At 36.5% G+C, this 15,585-nt stretch overlaps 1 protein-coding gene across 2 annotated transcripts in view; it reads right to left on the bottom strand.

Moving 5' to 3' along the window:
• Nucleotides 1-15,585, bottom strand: part of cntnap2a (contactin associated protein 2a) — a 506,672-nt gene that overhangs the window by 153,499 nt on the left and 337,588 nt on the right. The gene's annotated exons all lie outside the window — the stretch shown is intronic.

Raw genomic sequence — 15,585 nt, 5'->3', positions numbered from 1 at the left:
ATGCATTAAGTGTTTTTCTCAATGGCAAGATGTTTGTCTTTTTACAGCACAGCAAAAAGTCGATCTATTACCTTATCAAATAGCCTAAATTGTGCAGGGTTAGGGTTATCGTTTATCATTTTTCCCTCTCTGTACCGTATGGCACTCTTCACAGACAGACAGCATTACTGTCAGAAAGATTAATCATGGATTTACAAGACAGTCTGTCTATTAACCCAGCGCAAAGAGAGCTAACACTACTCTGACATTGCCTTCAGTGAGACAGAGATGTGTAGTGCATAAATGAATGATTTTTCAAAGCTGTGAATGCATTACACAAAGTCAAAGGCTAAGTGTTTACCAAATGTGCTAAGTAACAGATCGTATTCACACATTTGCCAGTAATTCAACTTAATTGTTCATATCATCTATTAGAGTTGCATTTAACATCACTGGCAGCATATTACAAATAATTCAATTATGTCAGAAAAACTTCTGATGAACTTGAAGGTCACAAACTAAAGAGACCAAGCAGTTCATTAGGAAGCATTACATGCTCACATTTCCCAGTTGTTAAATCTCCCATTGTAATGTTTTAATCTTTTCATCCAGTTAAATCCCCTCATTATAACTTTCATCATTCATCTTATCAAATCTGATACAGCAGAGCAAACTAACAAGACCTTTAAGGCATCGCAAAAGCATCTATTATATAAGGGAACAGTCTATTGCAATATCTAAATGGTATCTAAAGGGAGGGGGGCAACATTTTATTTTCAATGAATAAGCAAAAACTAGACTTCTTATCTTATCTAAAATAATGTAAATTCAGTACTTTGTGTTATATATTTTATAAACTCACAGTCATTTGTGTTTTCAGATCACACAGATGTAAAGCAGTTTGAATCTCTCAGGAAGTCAGGATCAGGATGTGATCTCAACAGGGCGTGAAGATTGTCTATACGCAAAAACATACAACCATGTCAATTTGCATTTTCTGAGACACTTTCCAAATTGACTGAGAAAAATTCTGTAGAGGGAATTTTAAGCAGAGAATGCCAAGTCTCTCTGCACATCACTGTCAGGATGGGAAAGAAAGGCTATGAACTAAGCACTGGTTCCATGTACTTGAGCAATGAATTTCTATAACTTTAACATGGCCATTCTTGTCGTTTATGATTATTGGATTCCATGTAGAGCAATATCTACTTAATGAAATACTGAACAACTGCAAAAGTGCAATTTACAATCCTAATTAGATATTCCATCACAGTCGGAATCCTGTACCGTTCAAAAATGTGGAGTCAGTAAAAATTTTTTAAATAAAGAAATTAATACTTGTATACAGCATAGAGGAATTAAATTTATCAAAAGTGACAGTAAAGACTCAACTCAACTGTGTTCTGTGTTCAATCAATCCACGAATCAATCAATAAACAAATTATGCTTTTAATCAGCCACTATGTCTATATCTTTCTTGCACAAAACAACCTCTTGAACAACAACCTAGTTTCAGAAAGTCTGGTTTCAAAAGCAGACACTCACCTGAGACTGCCCTGCTCTCGGTTATCGAGGCTCTGAGACTAGCAAGAGCAGCTTCCAAATCCTCAGTATATTCATCTTGCTGGATCTGTCTGTTGCTTTTGACACAGTTAACCACCATTCAAACCTCAAGACAGAGGGCATCTCAGGAACCACACACCAATGGTTCAAGGCTTACCTCTCAGGTAGGTCCTTCATCATTACGGTCTGTCATTCAGAAACTTGTTTTTTTCTTTTCAATCACTGCTATGCTGATGACACAACTGTACCTCACATTCCAACCAGTCTATCCAACGGTAGTGGCACGCATCTCAGCCTGGCTTGCTGGATCAAGAACCACCATCTTTCACTAAACCTTGCGGAGACAGAGCTACTTGAGGTGCTGCAGTCCTGCAGATTTGCTTTCTACAACATTAAGAGGATCAGAGCCCTTCCTATCGGATCATGATAGCCAACTCCTTGTCCAAGCTTGTTCTATCCAGACTGGACTATTGTAATGATATTGCAGGCCTTCAAGCATACACTATCAAACCTTTGCAACTGATCCAGGATGCTGAAGCAAGAGTGATCTAAAGAACAAGCTAAAGAGAGCGCACGTCACATCTCACCTCTAAAAATTGCACTGGTTGCCAATTTCCGCTCGCATCAAATTCATGTCTACAGTACAACCACCATCTCTACACCTCTATACCTAAACTCATTACTTCATACCTACGTGCCATCCAGAAGCTTGTGTTTTGCAAGTGAACGGCTCCTTTTAATGCCATCTCAAAAAGGCACAAAATCACTTTCACAGGTCTTTACCTGGACAACCCGAGCTACTGAGTCTTTAACCATTTTCATTTTCATTTCATTTTTTCACTTTTCATTTTTCAGCAACACTTGTTTTTGATTGCTTCTATTGCTCTCCCAATTTCTAAGTCTCTTTGAATAAAAGCATCTGCTAAATGATTAAATGTATGAATATTACAAAATTATATACAATTTATTTAAAATAATTAGAATGTTCAAGTATAATAATAATAATTATGGTAACAAAAAATTGCAATTATTTAAATTCAACATAATAGATTAGGTATCATGAACTAGCATTTAGCAGAACTTTTATTTATACGCTTTGTTAATGTTAATCCATAGATATACCCTACTATTTTTAATTTTCAATTCATGTTTGTTCATAAGCAATTTACCTATGTTACTTCAATAACTTTTAAAATGTTACAGTAAATTAAAATGAACCTAGATTAATGAATGTTATAAAAGTATTGTTAAATGCATTAAACCAATGTTAGGAAATTTTACAGAGAAAAAAAGAAAAGTTAGTGTAAAGTGTTACTCTATGTATCCATGTCTGTATGCAAATACATTACTATCAGAAATGGGAAAGGTAGAGGACAGGCCATTTTCCTGGAATGCACTCTTAATTTAAACCATAAGCAATCCATGAACCCCTCGTGCCAGCAGGCACAAACAGGGCTGACCATGTTGATAATGAAGCAGCTTGTGTTGTCCTGGACCATCTGGAGCACATGAGGCAAACTGTGGCGTGGCTGCCCAGTGCAATTAACTGCGCCTTCCTCTTGGATACTGTTTTCCTCCTATTGCTGCCATGGGAGACAGACTGCATCCTGGGTAAAGTCCATCCCATTGTCACGACTAAATTTTAATTTCTGCTCACAGACATAACACCGCAGACGGCTGTCTCATAGCCATGGGCAGGGCACTAGGTTTAGGATATTTTCTTGCTGCAACTGTGGCAATAATAAATACACAGATTACCTGGAAAGTATACGTTCTGATGACTTTTTTGGAAAGGGAAGAGAAAAAGATAACTTTTCATTAACTTCAATCTGAAAAACTAGGCATGAAGATTTGAGGCGTACCAGTCATGCACACAAGTGGGCTAAAATGACATATGACGGTGTCAATAAAACATATGACTATATTATTGAATTTAATGATGCGTTAATTTATGCAAATGGTAATAGGCTGGATTTCACGGTGTGAATGATTGGGAGCACAAGATGTGTACTTGGTTTGTTGATCATTAACTCTGAGTAAGACACACAGATTTCAATTCAAAGATCCACACAAACCCCCAGGCTTCTAATAAGCTCTTATCAGCCAGGAATTGAATCAATTTCTATTATATCTGATATGTACATCATGCATGCTAATAAGACATCAAACATCATGTCCTTGATTATAACATCAAGGCAGCTCCTATCATGTTAACTGAAGTAAATGCGATGTATCTTGTTAACCTCACACATAACATGCCCATAGACCCAGTCAAACGTTCAGATGATCTATTGGACATAACATTATTACCTAAAACTGTGTTGGTGCCAAAACAGTCCTCACCCGTCAAGGCATGGACTGCACTAGACCCCTGAAGGTGTGATGTGGTATCTGGCACCAAGATGTTAGCAGCAGATCCTTTAAGTACTGTAAGCTGGGGTCTCCATGGATTTGACTTGTTTGTTCAGCACATCCCACAGATGCTCGATTGAGATCTAGGGGATTTGGAGGCCAAGTCAACACCTCAAACTCGTGTTCCTTAAACCATTCTTGAACCATTTTTGCTTTGTGGCAGGGCACATTATCCTGCTGAAAGAGGCCACAGCCACAAGGGAATACCATTTCCATGAAAGAGTGTACGTGGTCTGCAAACAATGCTTAGTTGGTGGTACGTGTCAAAGAAACATCCACATGGATGGTAGGACCTAAAACTTCCCAACAGAACATTGCCCAAAGAATCAGACTGCTTCTGCCGGCTTGGCTTCTTCCCATAGTGCATCCTGGTGCCATGTGTTCCTCAGGTAAGCAACACGTATGCACCCAGTCATCCACGTGATGTGAAAGAAAGCATGATTGAAACAACCAGGACACCTTCTATTTCTCCATGGTCCTGTTCTGGTCCACTGTTGGTGCTTTCAGTGGTGGACAGGGTCAGAATGAGCCTTCTGATTGGTCTGTGGCTATGCAGCCCAAATATACAACAAACTGCAATGCACTGTATATTCTGACACCTTTATATCAGAACCAGCATTGACTTTTAGAGCAATTTGAGCGACAGTAGCTCGTCTGTTTGATCAGCCCACATGGATCAATGAGCCTTGGCCACCCATGACTCTGTCACCGGAACACCGCTGTTCCTTCTTTGGACAACTTTTGATAGATACTGACCACAGTAGACTGAGAACATCCGACAAGAGCTGCGGTTTTGGAGATGTTCTGACCCAGTCATCTAACCATCATCAACTTTGAGGACAAAATGTTAACTTGCAGCCTAATATATCCCACCCACTAACAGGTGCCGTGATGAAGAGATAATCAGTGTTATCCACTTCACCTGCCATAATGCTATGCCTTATTGGTGTATATATAAACTGAACTGACTTAACACCAAAGACTCATCTTTGACAGAAAAAGTGCCTTTGCCACACCCCAGAGGATTCATTACCTAATTAAACTTCCTCTACTGTCTCATGTGGGACAAGGGCATTTTAGAATGCTAAATATATTTACATGGCACGGAAGCAAAGGCGTAGCCAAATAGCACAGTACTGTTGACTCGCCTGTAAATAGGATCGCTTCTCGACAAAACAAACATCGCTCAGATCTAGTTAACATTTGCTAAAGGTTGCAGCAGAACAATGCGATCTAGAGAGGAATATTTGGGTCTGTTTTGGGAAATAAATTCTAATCACGCTCTACCTGTCACGGTGCTAATATCAGATTATTGGTGTCATATGCAAATGATGAGATTTATAGAGCTGTGGTTCTTTTAAATTCTAAAAGGAAAATTATGTGTGAAATAGTGACATTGACCCATATTATAACAAAGGTTCCAAAATCTCAAAATGTCTGAACATCACTGCATTGAAAAAAAAGATTAAAAAAAAAAAAAAAACAAAAAAAAAACAACAACTTTATTTTAAGGTGACTTAGTTACATTGTACATACATGTGATATCAACTAACTATATGTACTTTCTATAGAGTTATGTTATGTGTAGGATTTGGTTCAGTAACTTGTAAATATACATAATTTACTTTTATTACTATAGTAAGTACATGTAATAATGTGTAACTATGTCAACTTAAAATAAAGTGGGTAACACTTTACAAAAAGATTCCATTAGTTAAGGTAAGTTAATGCAGTAACTAATATTAAATAACAATGAGCAATACATTCATTACCGTACTTATTAATCTTTGTTAACATTAATTATAAATACAACTGTTCATTATTAGTTGATGTTAGTTCAGGTTCATTAACTAATGTTTACAGATACATCTTTTGATTTGAATTAGTGAATGCTGAGATTAACATTAATTGGCATTAATGAATTCTTTAAAAAAACTGAATTGTTAGTTCATGTTAACTAATTTTGTTAATTAATGTTATAAAATATTAAAACTAGTTACAGTTTATTTTAAGGTGTCAGTGTAATAGGATTAGGTTTAGAATTTGTTGCATGCAATTATGCATAATTTATTACTATGGAAAGTACATGTATGTAACAAGGGCACTGTATAATAGTGTCATCATGAAACTTTTTCGGCCGTAATTAAGATGGTTCCATTGACACTCTAATGGACTTTAAAGAAAAATACATTCTATATATAAAATACTCAAGTGAATGCACCTAAATCAACATTCTCTTTGATATTCAAAATGAATGTAGCAAATTCTAAGCATTTCACCTCTCACCATGAATAAAGCTATAATTATACCCATAAATGAAACATTACTGACCAACATTTTGGTTCGTTTTAGCTAAAGAGCCTTGTCTGTTCTCACACTGACAGAACGCCCGCTTACTTTGCATCTCATTATGCATTTGAGCTGTTTCTCCGCATATCTTTCTCAATATGAATAGTCTGGCGGTCAAAGGGCAAATAGTCGGGTTCATGTAGAGTAAACCAAATGACGTCAATTTCGTTTATAAGTGTCAGGGCAATGAGCTGTCTGAGCACCTCTAATAATTTCTGAAGCACAAAAGGACAGTCTGCATTTTAATGTGGTTTTAAACTGTGTGGTGTGGACATGCTCTGGTTACTCTGATAGAACGTTTATGCAACATAATTTATCTTCATATCCTCATACAAAGACCAGGAAGCACATAAAAGCACAACATTTTAAGGCTTATGCTTTTTCCTTAATACACGGACCAGCAAACATTTAAGGTCAACAGCAAAAATAAATATGATGAATTAACTAATAACAGAAGCCATTTATTTTGATAGCTCAACAAAATAAATTATTAATGAACAATGTAGTGCTGCGTTTAACCTCACCGTAAGCAATAATATAGGTTTCAAAAGCAGGGTTAACACTTCTTAGAACTTTAAAGCAATTATTTTGTTCTAAGCAACCACCACAGTCATAGGAATAGTCATCATTTACTCACATTTATGATGCTTTTATCCTTCAAAAACTACCTCTTAAAAAGAATAAAATAATATATGTTATATAGTAAATACAGTTATTATATAGTCTTCTACTTGCATAATCCCACAACCAAATCACAGAATCAGTGTTGAACTTGAATTTGTAGAAATCAATTTGAATGAATGAGTCAGTTCTGTTTGTGAACCAGATCAACACTGAAAATGCCACGAAAAACGGATTCAATTAAAGACCCAGTTCTTGAGTTCAACTCACTGAATTATTTATCTGTTCACAGCGGTTCTTAAGTTCACAACTCCAGTGAATGACAGCTTAAAATGTCAAACTGTACCCTCACACAGATACTGATCTGAATTCAGAACACTTAGAGTGCAGGTTATATGATTTTTTTTGGGCTTGTTTAGTGTTTAACAGTTGTAGTCATTATAAACAGATGTTGTATGGAACAGGGCAGTGTGAAGATTCTTCAAAAATTCTTGTGTGTTCCAAGGAGAACAATATAAATGAGCTTAGAACAACATGAGGGTGAGTAAATGATGTCATTGGTGAACTAGCCCATAAATTGCTCTTTCGGCAAAAATGTGACATTTTGATGCATTGACGTGTTTTTTTGTTGTTGTTGTTGTTTTTTTAATCCTGAAACTAAAACAGTTTGATTGAGCAGTAAATCTATAGATGACTGTTTGCTTGAACTGGAAAAAAAACAACAAGCTAAATACTTTACACTTGGGTTTTGTGGCAGATTTATAGATGAGAAGATTGCAAGAGTGATCTGAATTTGAGAAAAGACTCTTTAGGCAACACCACTAGACATCACCCTCTCTCTCTCTGTTTCCTCCTCTGGTCCAGAGTCTTGTTAATCATTTTCTGGGCTGCCCTTTGCGGTTTCATACATTACATACTGCTATAAAATCTTTATGTCTCGAGAGGATCTACAACTCTCCTACCGATAAGACCTGAATACAAAAAGAACATCACAGCAGAAAATGCAGGGTATTCAAGGGATGCACAGATCATTCATGTTCGCGTATGCCCTATGAATGTTTTAAATGCAGATTAAATTACATATAAACAAACACATTTTGAAAGAAATTAACCATTTTTTCAGCAAAGACACATTAAGCTGATCGAAAGTGACAGTAAAGTAATTTATTAAAAATGTTTTTTCAAATAAATTCTGTTCTTTTGAACTTCCTATCAGCATGTTAGAAGGATTTCTGAAGAATCATGTGACACTGAAGACTGGAGTAATGGCTGCTGGAAATTCAGCTTTGCTGTCACAGGAATAAATTACAGTTTAATGTATTTTTTATCAAATTAATGCAGCCTGGGTGAGCAAACAGTACGAGACTTCTTTTAAAAAACCCAAACTTTTGAACAGCTTATCTATACACACACACTGTGCATATATGCACGTATGTATGTATATATATATATATATATATATATATATATATATATATATATATATATATATATATATATATGCACAGTACAGTACAGGCCAAAAAAAGTTCTGCTGGAAACAGTTCTGCTGCCTAAAATATTTGATGAATAAAAGGTTCAAAAGAACAGCATTTATGCAAAATAAAAACATATTCAAATAATATAAATCTCCTTTACTATAAATTTTTATCAATTTAACACATCCTTGCTGAATAAAATTATTGATTTATTTCAAAAAAAGAAAGAAAAAAATGACTGACCCCCAAACTACTGACCAGTAGTGTATATTGTTGTTACAAAAGATTTATATTTTTAAAACATTTGCTTCTTTTTTTATTCATCAAAGTGTATTCTTTTTTATTCATCAAACTACTGACCAGTAGTGTATATTGTTGTTACAAAATATTTATATTTTTAAAACATTTGCTTCTTTTTATATTATATTAGTATTATAAATGGACTGCATTTATATAGCACTTTATCCAAAGTGCTTTACATTTTGCCTCACATTCACCCATTCATACACCGACGGCGATGTCAGCCATGTAAGGCACCATCCAGCTCGTCGGGAGCAGCTGGGGTTAGGTGTCTTGCTCATGGACACTTCGACACTTGGTCAGGTGGAACCGGGGATTGAACCACCAACCTTCTGGTTTGTAGACAAACTACATGAACCACTGAGCCATTGCCGCCCGTTTAATGTATTTTACAGTTAATGTATTTTAATGTATTTATTATAAAAAAGTAACACAGGTTATGAAAAAATATTTAGCAGCAGAACTGTTTCCAACTTTGAAAATGAATCATCATCATAGAATGATTTCTGAAGGATCATGTGACAGTGAAGACTGGAGTAATGATCCTGAAAATTCAGCTTTGCTTGATGAGCAGAAGTAACTTTTTTCAAAAACATTACAAATACTAATGTGTTCAAACTTTTTTTTCACACATGGATCAGGCATAACATTATGACAGGTAAAGTGTATAACACTGATTGTCTTGTCATCATGACACCTTTTATGTGATATATTAGCCAGCAAGTAAACATTTTGTTCTCAAAATTGATGTGTTAGAACCAGTAAAAATGGCCAAGCGTATTTTAAAAGAGTTTGACAAGGGCCAAATTGTGATGGCTAGATAGTGTTCCCGGTCTGCAGTGGTCAGTATCTATCCAAAGTGGTCCAAAGTAGGAACAGTGGTGAACAGGTGACAGGGTCATGGGCGGCCAAGGCTCATTGATGCATGTGGGGAGCGAAGGCTGGCCCATGAGGTCCGATCAAACCGGCAAGCTACTGTAGCTCAAATTGCTCAAGAAGTTAATGCTGGGTCTAACATGACAGGTGTCAGAATACACAGTGCATCACAGTTTGTTGTGTATGGGGCTGCATAGCTGCAGACTAGTCAGGGTGCCCATGCAGACCCCTGTCCACAGCCTGTTTTTTTTCCCTCCAAATGCCAAAAGTGACTATAGCCCCATTTCCAACAAAATTACCCAGAACAATTTGTCCCAGGACACAGTTTTCCCTACGACCTGTTGCTGTCTGGATTTCCATCACAATCTAAAGTACCATAAAGATAAGTCCGGTGGCGTAGGACTGCACATCACATTCTAGAGCCCACTGGATTTTGTCCTTCATGAATAAACTTTATAAAGACTGAATTTCGTTAGTCCATCGGTCATATTTTTAAACTCCATTGTTGATTTGAATAGTAAACAACTCTTACTACATGCACCACTTTTAGATTGAAATAAAATGCTGCATGAGCTCAACCAATCAGCATGCTCAAGTCCCACCCCAGAAAGTTCCTGAACTTTGAAAAAGTCCTACCTCACAAGCAGGGCCATTTTGAGGGGAACATTTTTACCCGGAACTTCATTTAGACCCTGGTTCCTGCGGTTGAAACACTGAGTACCACCCTAAAGTCCAGAGTTCCTGGGGAAAGTTCCTGCAGTGGAAACGTGGCTTATATCTTAACTACCAGAAGAAAATAATACAAGTAATGTTTGGTCGAGGAAATCTAAAGTATTTTCAAAAACAGATAATTTACACAATGTTTATTTCAATACTGTTACAGCACTAGACAGGGTGCTGAAAGTGAGATGTTTTCTAAAGACTATAGGCTAAAAAGAATAAGGCCTGTTATTGAAGTCGAGCACTCAGCTCATGTCTTTTAGATTTGCCTGCTGATCAAGAAAAGGAACACTTTTAATTGTGTGGACATCACAGTAACAAAGCCCCCTCATGGTTCACGGCTCACTGTCTGCTCTTATTTATATGCTCTGCTCATTCAATCAGCCACAGGCTCCACTTGACAATATACTGTCTGTTTATCAAAACTGAACCAAAAAAATGAGACAAAACAAAAACACTTTTCTCAATTCATCATAATCATCACATTCAATTTCCTTTGTGTGACAGCCAAGGCCTAATCATAGTAGAAGGTGGTTAATTTAGCTGTAAAGAGAACAATTTAAATACAAATGGACCTCTGGTCCTTCTGTTGGGGACGAGGAATAAACAAAACGTCACTGTTGATTGTGCCGTTATGGGAAGGGATGACATACGGACATGTACGGACATCTCTCAACTCCGTCTCCAATGTTGAGCTAATGGAGGTCAAAAGGCCCGAGGACACCGGGGACGGCACAGACAAAGAAAAGCTGCAATAGAACAACCTGACGGCTCATCCATGAGAGGGTTGAAGGCATCAAGAAATTAGGACAATTACAGTTTAACTTCCCAATTACCAAACTTAATGCACCCTGGATGCAATTCTGATTTAACGCTTCATTTGGCTGCAGAATGCCAGCCCTTCATAATTTGATGAAACCTGACAGTCAATTTAGAAAGCATATTTTGGGAAATAGTTTGCTCTTCCACTGTCTCTTCATATGTATCTGAGTATAAACTGTCTAAAGGGAGGATTTAGATTCTGTGACATGACGAGGCAACATGCAACTATTGTTTTTGAAGGGGCAACAGCGGCAGTCCTGGATCACTTCATTCCTTAGGTAAGATATAACAAAAGAAAAAGAAAACACTTTTGGACTAAATAATAATAATGATAGTATATACATAAATATCTACTGTAAATAAAACTCAAATGCATTCACATCTTAAATTAAATATATTTTACTGCATTATCTAACAATGAGAAATATCAAAGCATTTCCGTTTAATTAAGTAAATACAAATTGTATTACTTCACATTAGTTCAAAGTTTATTAACCAATATTAATAGATACAACTTTTGATCTTAAAAACGTATTTGTAAATTTTGTACATGCTAAAAGCATCATTCAGTGTTAGTTAATGCTAAGCAATATTAACTAACATTAGCAAATGATACCTTTTTGTAAAGTCTCACCAAAATATTTGTAATATTTAAGATGTTTTATTATATATGTGTTTTGTATGTTGTATATTACAAATACATATTTAAAAATCTTACAAATAAAAGATTTTTATAAAAAAAATTGCAAATGTTTTTAATTCAATATGACTTAATATGTATTCAGTAATTCCACTCCAAGTCCATAAGGCATGGATGGCACTTGTGGATGACATGGACACGACACAACTCTGCACTAATGCCTATCTACTGAGCATATGCTCTGTCAATATGCTGTCTGGCTGACCACTTTGTCCTGTAATTGCTGCGATTACCAACATCGATCCCCCAAAATGTGATCTTGTCTGGTCATTATAAAATAAACAAAGTTCTCTGGAAAAACTAAAACAGGTCAATCAAACAAATGAAATTATGTAAAACTAGAAAACTGTCACATGCCTGTCCTGCCTTGAGTGCACATGTGGGTTTTGTTAGTGTGGCCATGTGCTTCTGTCTCTTTTTGATCCCTCCCCCCTTATCTCATTATTGGTTTCATTTGCCCCACCTGTGTTCCCTCGGTCCCTGCCTCATTTGTTCCCTTTTATAAGCTCCTTGCGTTTGTCAGTCTTTGTCAGATCGCTGTTATGTCTACGTCTCTCCGTTTGCCTGTGATTCCCCGCTTTGGTTTGAGATTTTGGTTTATGTCTTATGTGTTATGTTTTTTTACCCCCTCGTGGGTGTTTGTTTTGTATTTATGTTTTATTTTGTAGATAAATCTTCATTTATCTGCACTTGAGTCCTCGCACCATTTTCCTTTGTGTGAAACGTGACAAAAACTGTGCTGTCATGTATTAATACACACAAGGGGGCAGATAAACACTCAAAGGGACACTGTCCATCCTGTAGGTTTGTCAACACAGTGCATAACCACAGCACTGACAGTCCTTCAGTAAAGACGACTGAAGGCCAGACAGCAGAACTGTGATGGACAAGCTAATAGTCCAGTGAACATCATCAGTTATCATCCACTACACAACACGGTCAAACAAACTACTCTGTAAATCTCGTGCAATGTCTCATACACTCAATCAAATATATGTTACTATCAATGAGAGGTATTCCGACAAGAAGCTTTTAGAACACAAGACTCTCGTGAGCAGTTTTGTATTGTATTTTATTGTCATACTGTATGTATGTATGTATGTATCTTTGTATAATTTAAATACAGTTACACGAGTAGTTGAACGATCAAGTATGATGACAAAATAAAACGTGGCATGTTTCTAATTGGATTAAAAAGGAGAACTATAATGTATGGCGGAATAGCATCTCATACTCTTCTGAGAGTACTTCGGCTCGGCGCAGTAAAAAGTCCCGGCCGAAACATCTTCCCTCACATCTCCCTATTGACAGAAATGAGAGAGTGAGGGGGAGGTGATAGGAAAGATGTTTCGGCCGGGACTTTTTACTGCGCCGAGCCGAAGTACTCTCAGAAGTGCTAATCCGCCATACATTATAGTTCTCCATTTTAATCCGATTAGAAACGCGCCACGTTTTATTTTGTCACCATACGTGATCGTTCAACTACTCGTGTAACTGTATTTAAATAGGGGAAACGTGGAGGTGTTTGGTACTTCTAACTTGATCTCTGTTTGGTTCCATAGTGAATGAACTGGGCTTAGTGGGCTAAGCTAAATGCTATCAGATCATCACCGCGCGTCAGAGAGATTAAGTGCACACACTGAGACGAGAGAGGTATGTATCAACTCGTTTTAGTTAAGGGAATAACATAGTTTAATATGAAAAAGCGGTGAAGTAAGCCTTTAAGTTTGTGTTTTAAGGGTTAACGGAAATTTCCGTAAAATTACTGGATAATACTGGCAAAAAATTACCAGCACACTAACAAATTAAAACGGAAAATGTTCTGGTAATTTTCTGCCAGTACATTATCCAGTAATTTTACAGAAATTTCCATTTACTTTTAAAACACAAACTAATGCAATGCGTAATTCAAAATACATATATATAATCTAACTCATACCGGCAAACCTGTGTGTTTCATTTTCTTGTGTGCTTTTGTGTGTGTCATCTGAAGGTTTTAGATCTTGTCAACATCACTCTCACTGTTACTGGTAAGAAAAAACCCTTGACCCCCATTTAACATTCATACAGACAGTATTTGAGACATAAATGTAAGTTGCTGTTTGAACAGGACATTTCGAGACTCAAACCTATAAGTAAATGCGGTTGATCCCAAAAACAGTGTGAATGTAGCTTACTGCTAGTCTCTGCACATGCAATGAGGCAAGTGCCCTCACCTGTATTGATATGTGTAGATAGAGTGGACTGAGAGAGATATTCTGTTCATGCCTAATTTAACATAGTATTTGTTGGTATAGAGGTATTGGTAGAGAGAACCCATCAGGGAAGAGCCTACAGTACGAGCAGAGGCTTTTTCCAAAGTCAGATTAGCATTAAGAACATGAACAGCAGTCTTCACCGTGCTTCATGCTCATTAATAGATTAGCATCAGCCAAGCTGCAAATTGTTATTGCTGACTGTAATCAGAAAATGGGTCGCAAGAGTGCCAGGGGATAGTGGCAAAGACTGGCAGAGCATGGTAGTACAAATAAATAAGAGAGAAGGTGAATGATCGAGAGCTGCAGGGGTGAAGAAGAGAAGGATTGAAGTGTCATATGAGAGAGAATACAATAGGAAGGACTGCATATGTCATATTATGCATGTATGTATGACATTTTTATATTATGCTCGCCAAGGCTGAACTTATTTGATCACTTTTATAATTGTATTTATTCCCGAGGTGACACATTATTTAGCATCATTTCTCCAGTTCAGTGTCACCTGATCCTTCAGAATTAATATGCTGATTTGCTGCTCAAGAAATATTTATTATTATTATCAATGTAAAAAACAGTTTTTCAGGATCTTAGATATTATATAGAAAGTTCAAACTGCATTTATTTTAAAGGGAATCTTCTATAACATTATGTTTTTAGCATTCATTTTGGCCAAATGTGTCATGCTCCAAATAGAAATTAAACATCTAAATGCTGTTTTTCTCTGCTCGCTTCTCGGGTACTGGTGTGTCCCTTCAGCACAAGTTTTGTATTGTTTTAAAGCGCAGCATTCTAACGTTGTGAATATCCATTGCAAATTCTGATGGCAGGAGCCTAAACCAATGAAATGTGATTTTCAAATTCATGCTGATGTAAATAAAACAATCTAAAACAACGCTGACCGACACATACAAAATGCACAAAGCACAAAGATGCCTCGCAGACAGTGATATACACATACAGAATCACAGTATATCAAAATATCATACATTACAAAAGTGCTCCACACAGCTCCTGGGGGTTAATAAAGGCCTTCTAAAGCAAAGAGATGCATTTCTATTGTATATATTTATATAAATTCTTTAATATATTTTTGGACTTCAAATGATTCAAAGAAATCAATAGAACATGACTTTATGATTTTAAAATGTGCTCATTGTGACTCATTTTGTCAGCACGGGTCACATATGCTTAAAGTATTCTTATACGCTTTTAAGCTGAATTTTACTTATTAAATTGACAGCTCTACTTTTACATGATACATGAAGAGCTTTACTTGAGAACAGATTCTAAAATGCCTCTTTTTTTCATTCCATTTTAATTAACTTCTTACACTTTAACATTTTGCTAATTTGAATCAGCCTCCATTGACTGCTTGTCAATTTAAATGTTCTTATAAACAGCTAATTGGAAGAGCCCACGTGGAACTATCAGCGAGCGAATCTTACGCCGCCCACCTGTTAACCAGCACAAGTGATTTATGAATGTGTTTATACTTGTTTCTCTTAGA

The sequence above is a fragment of the Pseudorasbora parva genome, chromosome 24 (genome assembly GCF_024679245.1).
Source record: "Pseudorasbora parva isolate DD20220531a chromosome 24, ASM2467924v1, whole genome shotgun sequence".
Classification (NCBI taxonomy): domain Eukaryota; kingdom Metazoa; phylum Chordata; class Actinopteri; order Cypriniformes; family Gobionidae; genus Pseudorasbora; species Pseudorasbora parva.
The sequence above is the reverse complement of the archived record's forward strand: the minus strand, read 5'-3'. Positions and strand labels throughout refer to the sequence as shown.